Genomic DNA, 8,626 nt, shown 5'->3' on the forward strand with positions numbered 1-8,626 from the left:
TAACACGAGTTGGTCACGAGTGGAATGACTGTGGTGGTGTATTGGCAGCAGACCAAATACATTATAGTCGTGAATCACTAGAACAGAAAACAGAAGCAGTGATAATGTATAGTATTTCGTATTTTATACCGTATGTCTGTAATAATACTAAGAAAAAGGGTGCGTATTATACACGAGTGCTTATTTTTACAGTTTTTTTATGAATAGATCTAGATTACAGGGTTTACAATTTACGGAGATATATACATATACATATAAAAATCTACAACATATATACATAAAATCTACATGAAGTCCCTAAATTCAGCATAAAAGCGGGAACCAGAAATCCTTGTTTCTGGTGCCGCCAAAACCTTGATTATGTCTTCACTGTTGATTGTGTCCCTGTCGTCCTGCTCTGGGAACCTCCAGGATCCTTTTGTCTTGTTGGGCTGGAGGCACTTCACCCCGAGTGGGTTCTCTGAAGTAACCTAGTAAAGAAAAAAAATCAGCACATGTTTTTCAGGTAAGATTTGTTGTGGTAAGTCGAAATCGAAATCGAAATCAATGTTCAGACTTGCAGTACAATGGTATCAAGTTGTAATGGGTAGCTCGAAGACGGTGTAATATTTTCGGAAAATTTAATAAGCTACGGTTTTTATCTGGCTAAATGTGTACAGTACTAACAGACACGAAACTAATTTGTTAACCAACCTCCGCGACAAACGGCACGGCTCTGTTTGACTGAGTCGGTACGGAGACATACAGGAATGTCCCGGTCGTATGCTGGCGACACTGAAACACATATAATTCATTAATATATATAAATATTAATATTTAAGATGAAATATATCTTGTTTCAAATCTTTTCTGATGCAATAAATAATCTCTTTCATGTCTTGTAAACTTACCTCATGGATCCAGACAGCCCTCGGCCAGAATTATCCTGGGTTTCTGAAATATGAAAGTGAATTGTTTAGAAAAGGAAAAGGAAATGTTTAATAACATATAAAAAAAATATGACCAAAACCAGTGGGAAATGTGGTGGTGTGAAAGTACTCACGCGATGCTTGGACGTCCCGAGCAGCGGCTCTCCTGGTAGTCCTGGTGGCTGCAATGCAGTTACGGGTATTGTATGAATAGCCTGCTAATATGTATGTTCTAGTATGAATCGAATGTAGTTGATATCCACGTAGGGGTCGACAGGAAAATGATTAGGTTTTACAATAAAAGGGACCATGGGAAATGTGGTGGTGTGAAAGTACTCACGTGATGCTTGGACTTCCGCTGTGATGTCCCGAGCAGCGGCTCTTCTTCTGGTAGTCCTGGTGGCTGCAATGCATTATTGGTATTGTAGAATAAGTTGTGTTGTAATGTATGAATAACCTGCTAAACGTATGTTCTAAAATAATTTTTGGAGTTATTGTTATTGTGAGGAGGATGTAAGGTTACTCACGTAGTGGTTCTATGCCGCTGATGTTCCCGGCTGGTGTGACGATATCGTGAGCTATAAAAAAAATAATATAAAATAATTACTATATAGAAAACGTGGTTTGGCTATATAGATGCCGTAGTCCATATCTGGAGCCAAGAAAATAGTAACTAATAATGGTAGTAGTACGAACCTTTTCGGACTCTTTTCGGCTCCCTCGCTGCTGGTTCACTGTAACAGACAACAGGATCTGATTATAGCCTGAGAAAGGTTGGCTAAAAGAGTTTAAATTCATGTTGATGTACGGTAATGGTTATCAAAACTTACGGGTTATTAGCGACGTCCAGTTGGGGCCTTGTTGTACATCAGGTATTAATATGAAAGTAAAAATGTTCAAATACCTTTAGTTGGCCTATAGAAATGCAAAGCACATGTCGTAATTTCGAGAGAATATACAGTACATATGTATGATGTCGAAAGCTCTGATCGAAAACCGGACATGTACATACGACACGACGTCATGATTAGCTTTCTTCAATATGCTTCAACGTGGGGAAAAGGGTCAGACATTGCGTGCATGTCTTGAAGTACTGTTGTAACTGGAATCTTTAACTTACTGTCGTCTTACGTTGTTGTACATCTCCTTTAGCTGTCCCTCTGTCCCCCTGTCCCAAGACACTCTGGGGTGGCCACTTCCACGAAGGTTGGTGTTGATAGAAAATCTACAACTTCACTTTGGGTGTCTGCGGTGTAATTGATACCGGCTGGCTTACCAACTGTCAAGGGCTCTCCTTTCTTGAAGCAATGGAGCATTGCTCCCGAGCCGGCAAACTTCATACTACCTGGATACGAGAGAACAACGATGAACTCCATTTCGGGGACCTCTTTCTGAAGCTTTTCCGCGGCACGGACCATGGCCTTCATCGTCCTCCATTTCCTCTGTTTGAGGGCGTTCTGAGCATTCTTCTCCATCCGCCTGGCATCTTCGGTAACTACTTTCACACCCGGCTTCACACGAGTGTGTTCACTGTCCATTATCTAAAAGTGTAATAATACAAAGGAATAAGGAGGTTGTGAAGGGATGTGAAATCCAGCATTATTTATATCTTATTATTCCATGTAATTTTATGAATAGGATATGTTATATTCTATATGTGAAATATCATGTAAGACATTATATTATCGAGCTTTATCAATTCGAAATGTACGAATATCGACAGATCAGGGTCCCTGAGCGCGATGCACCCGACCGCTTTCGTACAGGATTTCCCATACATTCAATGGGGATCCCGGTCCGAGATTCAAAGAAACCAAATTTCTTTTTAAAATGTTTTGAGCTATTAATGCGAATGTTTGAGCGCAATCAGGGGATATGGGATCTTTACATGTGAGGAATCCGGGCGTGACCAAGGTGATTTAAAACGTTAATGTACAATATACTAATACATACATATGTACATGTTATTGATATGAACAAATAGACAGACATCTTGAATATGAAAACGAAGCTTTATTGACCATATAATTACATTACATGCAGCTGGAAAAAAGAATAAAGTTTTGTATGATGTTAGTCGTCCAGTAGGGCATGTATCTCACTGTAAATAGTGAGATATGTCTCCTTCTTCTGTCCCCTAGCCTTAAGTCTCTGGTAAAAGGCCCCACGATGTGACTGGGTCAGACGAGGCATCAATTGTTTGATTTCTCGCTGCAAATCCCGAACTGTCAATGATTCTGGCCCGGTGTGCAGAATCCTCTCATCGCCAGTGATAAAAACTGGCTGGCTGAGCTGGGGCAGTATGTCTTCATATTCCCCCAATACCTTAACCTAAATGTAATACTGCCGCCTCAGTTTGCTTGTTGAATGACGTCGACCAAGTAGGGATCGAGTGCACAGCCGGTTATGCTTGTATGCACCTCAGTGCCCTCAATATACTGGCTTTGTCGGAGACGTAGACGCCAAGAAGCAATGGCGTTCTCAAAGTTGAGCGGTCTCAGCCGAGGGCCAGTTTTGGACATGCCCAGCTCCGCCAGCGTCTTGTTGCAAATGTCGGTCAGTAGAGCCTCATTGAGACATGCCGTTGGCCAAATGTCATCAGTTGGCATGCCCTTTGGAATAAGATCCTTAACACATCCGTTTTTTTCTTCTGAAACGAAGTCAAAACACTCCCCCAAAGATGGATGGCCATTTGTTGTGATGGAGCTAAACTTGTCAAACAAATTTTTCACTTCCGTGGGCATATGCATGTATTGGACTTCGTCAAACACCTCAATGTCCCAATATTTTGGGTGGTTCCCGTCATGGAATAATTCTTTAGTCATGTATTCGGCGCTGTAAAGAAGTGGATGGTGATTCCTATTGACTGCCATTCGAAAGTATATTATCCCTTGTCCAAAAGATAGCTAACATTTGGGGAAGTGTATTCAGACTTTGCATAATTTAGGAAACCTACGGCGGAATGGGGTGCAGATTCAGATGAGACATGGGGGATGACGAGCTCACGGTGAGTGCCAAGATGGAAAGTTAGCAACAAAGCCCAACTTTTGTGATGGCAGTTTTTTAAGCTATTTCAGTTTCAAAGGCCATTATTTCACAGAAGTACTCCAGAAAAAGGGCTTTCTAAGATTCATCTCATAGTGGCCAGACCCAATGTTTAGATATACCCAATCAAATTCTAATTTTGAAAATGCATTTGCACAGGCATTTTTGTGAGTTTCGAAAGACTTCTGGTTTAAGAAACTGCTGTGGCAGGCCTGGTACACCCAAGCTTCATCCTTCAATTTCTTGATGATCGAAAAGGGCAAACCATCACAGCATACTACAATCCAGAGTCTCTTATCTCTCCGATGTACTGAACTAAATTGTTTTCCCTACCTACTTCCCTAACTGTCTCAGTGCTGTTAGGGTTCATGTACATTGGGTCAGCGAGAACAATGTTGTGCATGTCTTTGTTTCCGGATGGAATGTGGCTGTACCTCTCGTCCTCTGTGATAACCGTGCAGGAATTGGTCAAGGATCATTTCGGTTGCTAGGGGTCCCCCCTCTAAATTGTTTGATGGGGGCCTTAGCGTTTCTGGCTGTTCCTTTCCCCTTTGTAAGCCCTCCCTATCACCACACCCTACACATTTCTGTTTTCTTGAAGAATTTCGAACCCCACACCCCTCACAAATGACCTGTTTCTCTGGTAAAAGCTTGTCTAAAGCTACGTCCATAAAATCCCCAATACTTCTGTGTTCCTCTTTAACCACCTTGTTGGCCTTATCTATAAACAAATGAAGTTGTTCCATGTGTAAAACCTTGTATTCCCTGCATAGCGGATGAGGACACAATGTCATTGACCGAATCGCAAATGCGTTTGTGATCATCAGGTTCCAAACTGGGGTGTGACAGGTTGACTGTTGCAGGCTTTAAAGTTGGGTCATTTTGAACGGTCGCATCCAGTAAAACATAACCCTTGTTGGTGATGACGGATAGGGGAGTTGCCTGCTTAGGGGCAATCCTATTATTTCCCCCAATAACTTGCTCATTGTCAAAAACATTAATGACAAAACCATCGGGCACCAGCTGGATACTCAAAGGTCGAAATAAGAGAAGGGACAGAAAGTTTATATATTGATTTGACGGTGCAAGTGAGTAGTCTGGAGAAGAACTGATTTGCCCGAGAAAAGAATTTAGTGTTGTATTTCAAGATTGGAGCCAAACGTCTGAATTGATTTCTGAAATGTAATCAATATCCATGTACTGCCTGGTGAAGGAATCGGCATCTTTTTTAATTTGTCGGGAGAGATGCTCACCCAATAAATAACAAGTTCAATTAGCCTCGCTTGGAGATTGGAAGAGTTGTCTGTTCAACTCTGTACGTTCAACAGCGGAGAGCGACAAAATGTTGTCAAGAACAGTTTGATTGTCAGTTGGAGGTGGGTGTTTGGCCTGATTGGTTTCACGGCTGTCATGTTGAAAAGGACCAATAAAACAAATGGGACAAGACGCGGAATGTGGCACAAAACAAATGGGTTTGAAATCCGTTTTGAATGTTTTTCCTGTGCCAATTCGCTTCCGACACCGATACGGTAGCTGCATGTGCTGTTGACATAGCAGAGGTGGGCAAATGTCGATCTCATCAGCTAACAAACCAATTTTTAAAAGTCATAAAAGGTCGACTTTGTATTTTTGTTTATCTTTGTGGCCTTATGCGCTGCACAATTTTCAAGGCTGCTGCACATTGTCCCGGTGTAGTTCCTGAAAAAAAGGTGTGTTGAATGAGTGTCTTTTATATATCTGCATATACCTGTGTCGCAGGAACAACAAAATTGAACCCCAACCATGTCAAATGGCCATGTTAAGTTTATCATAAATCAAGAATGAACATACACAAATGAAATCTTCACACTTTGCTGACCATAAAAAAGTCACATGCTGACAAAAATGTCAAGAAAACGTAATGAAAAGTCACGAAATCCCAACAACGAAGAGTCAATTGACAATACGGTTAACAGAAAGTTATTTTCTTCGCTCTGTGTAGTTCAACAAGGTTGTTCAGGAATTCGAACTTCTGGAGGGGCAGGTTTTCTGTTGCAAGGTAGTATACATTCCTCAGAAGGGTGAACACTGCTTCGTCGGCTTACTTTTTATATTTAAAAAATATTTGTAAAAATAATCATTTTATGAACGATTGTTTATGAATTATTTATAAAAATTGAAAACACTAACGATTGTCATATTATAACGTTAATATTAATATATGTTTTTATATATACATTTTATAAATATTTTAAAGACAAGTATTATATTATGTATAATATAATTCACATTTAAAAAATGAGCATATCGATCTCAATTTAAGTAAAAAGATTAAAAGAGCATTCACTCAACTCATTCAACATACCTGTGAATACAAGTCACATGTTATGTGGCCTGGTGGTCCAGCATGGAGTGTGCTGGGCTCCCTACACATGTAGTCTTTATAGAGGACATTCATGTGATCTGCCTCTACATGAGTTGCAGGGACTGCATGTGCCAGGGCCCAGGATGTACCTGGCAGACCACAGTTAAGGTGGGCTGTTCATGCCAATATCAGGTATGGAAAAAAGTTGGTGACATAATTGATTAATAACAAACAGATTAGTAAAATTTAACCCGCGAAACCTGTAATAAAACTGTGTTCCCGTCGACAATCCTCTGCCATACGATTTTTCTTCACATTACTCTCATGACTGAAAACCAAGTAAGCTTTTGTTGTTGTGTTGTCCGTCATGTGTCAATCCTTGATTTTCCTTTCTGAATCTACAACATGTACAAGGACGCTGTCTTCTTTGTCGTAGGGTAAGCAGTAAATGCATTGAGGAATAATGTATACAAATGTAAAAAATACTTAGAATAGCGACCCAATCAACAATCTGACTCAGTATCTGTGAAAAACAGCTCCTAGCCTGAATTCTCCTTGCCCTTGGTGGGTCACTTTCTATGATTGCAGAACCTCAGATGGCTTTACTGTAGAACATGTATATAACAAACTACAAGGGACTGGAGAAATCGATATATGTTGTTCATTGTATGTGTTTTCTCTCAGAAATGTCTGCCATCATGGTAAAACAAATCACAATAATTGCATCATTGACTGTGCATTCTTGCAACTTTGTTTGCTGTTTAGCTCACCTGACTGAAGGTCGAGTGAGCCTTTGTTGTGTGTTGTCCGTTGTCTGTCAGTCCTTCATTTTGTACATCTCTTCGGAATCTACAAGGACTATGAAGTCTTGTAACTTTGCTGTTCTTGTTACATGTTTCTTGTAAACTGTCCAACTGACTGGCATTGAACATGTATGTACATTGTCCCTTAAAATCTGGCTTCAAGTCCTGCCAAATAGCATCCTTATGTTTGATGCTAATAATAATTATATTTTGTCATATGATAATTGATAGCCACCTAATCAACTATCTTACTCAATATATGGGAACAAAAAGCTCCCAGGCCTCTATTCGCCCTGTGATCTTTGCTCAGCATGCAGATGAAACACATTCTTCTGATCCTTCTCAGCTGCTGTCATCACTGGTGTCCACCCATGTCGCCCTCTACTGTCAGCTTCTGGTATTTATAGCTGGTGTGGAGGGTGGTTGACAGATCATGTCTTGTTCTTACTTGGTCACTAGCTGTGATTTGGAATCTGGAATTTACCTCCCAATCAACAATCAAATATATCTCAAATATGACTCAATATCTGGGAACAAACGGCTCCCAGGCCTGAATTCTCCATGATCTTTGCTCAGCATGCAGATCAAAAACCTTCTTCTGATCAGTATCAGATGACTTTATTTTAGTGACATTTACCAGTGGCAGATGTTTCCCACTGTTTCTCTTCCAACCTTGTATCCCACTTTCTTCTGATCCTTCTCAGCTGCAGTCATTACTGCTGTCCACCCATGCACCCCTCTACTGTCAGCTACTGGTATTTATAGCCAGTGTGGAGGGTGGTAGACAGATCAAGTCTTGTCCTTGCTGGGTCACTTTCTATGATTTGCTGAATCTGGAATTTACCTCAGATGACTATAGATTAGTGACATTTACCAGTGGTAGATGTTTCCAACTTTTTCTCTTCCAACCTTGTGTCCCAGGTTTAAATATTGCAGACTGAGGCATTGAAAATTAACTCGCTTTTGTCGTTACATGTTTCTTGTCTGTCCAACCAGACATTGATTATCTACATACATTATCCCTTGAACTCTGCTTCAAGTCCTGCCAAATACCATCCTTATGTTTGATGCTGATAATAATAATATTATATATTAATTAATAGCCATCCAATCAACAATCTTACCAATATCTGGGAACAAACAGCTCTGAGGCCTGAATTCTCATGCAGATGAAAGACTTTCTTCTGATCCCTCTCAGCTGCTAGCGTCACAGGTGACTACCCATGCACCCCTATACAGTCAGCTATTTATAGCTTGTGTGGAGGAAGGGGAGACAAATAATGTCTTGTTCGTGTTCTTGGAATCCTTTGCCCTATCCTCATTATCTATGATTGGCCGAGGGCGGTCGGGTAGCCTAGTGGTTAAAGCGTTCGCTCGTCACGCCGAAGACCCGGGTTCGATTCCCGACATGGGTACAATGTGTGAAGCCCATTCCTGGTGTCCCCCGTCGTGATATTGCTGGAATATTGCTAAAAGCGGTGTAAAACCATACTCACTATGATTGGCCGAACCTGGAATTTACAGGA

At 40.8% G+C, this 8,626-nt stretch overlaps 1 long non-coding RNA gene across 1 annotated transcript; it reads right to left on the minus strand.

Annotated features, from left to right (window-relative positions):
• Window positions 1-262: 262 nt before the first annotated feature.
• LOC124127570 lies at window positions 263-4,345 on the minus strand. Its single transcript, XR_007218023.1, has 8 exons — window positions 1,739-4,345; window positions 1,605-1,642; window positions 1,436-1,486; window positions 1,249-1,311; window positions 1,043-1,090; window positions 891-933; window positions 694-774; window positions 263-470 (listed from the first exon to the last, which is right to left on the minus strand). It is a non-coding gene; the product is annotated as an uncharacterized LOC124127570 (long non-coding RNA).
• Between the last annotated feature and the right edge of the window lie 4,281 nt (window positions 4,346-8,626).

The sequence above is a fragment of the Haliotis rufescens genome, unplaced genomic scaffold (assembly GCF_023055435.1).
Source record: "Haliotis rufescens isolate VD_foot unplaced genomic scaffold, xgHalRufe1.0.p SCAF_38, whole genome shotgun sequence".
Taxonomy (NCBI): domain Eukaryota; kingdom Metazoa; phylum Mollusca; class Gastropoda; order Lepetellida; family Haliotidae; genus Haliotis; species Haliotis rufescens.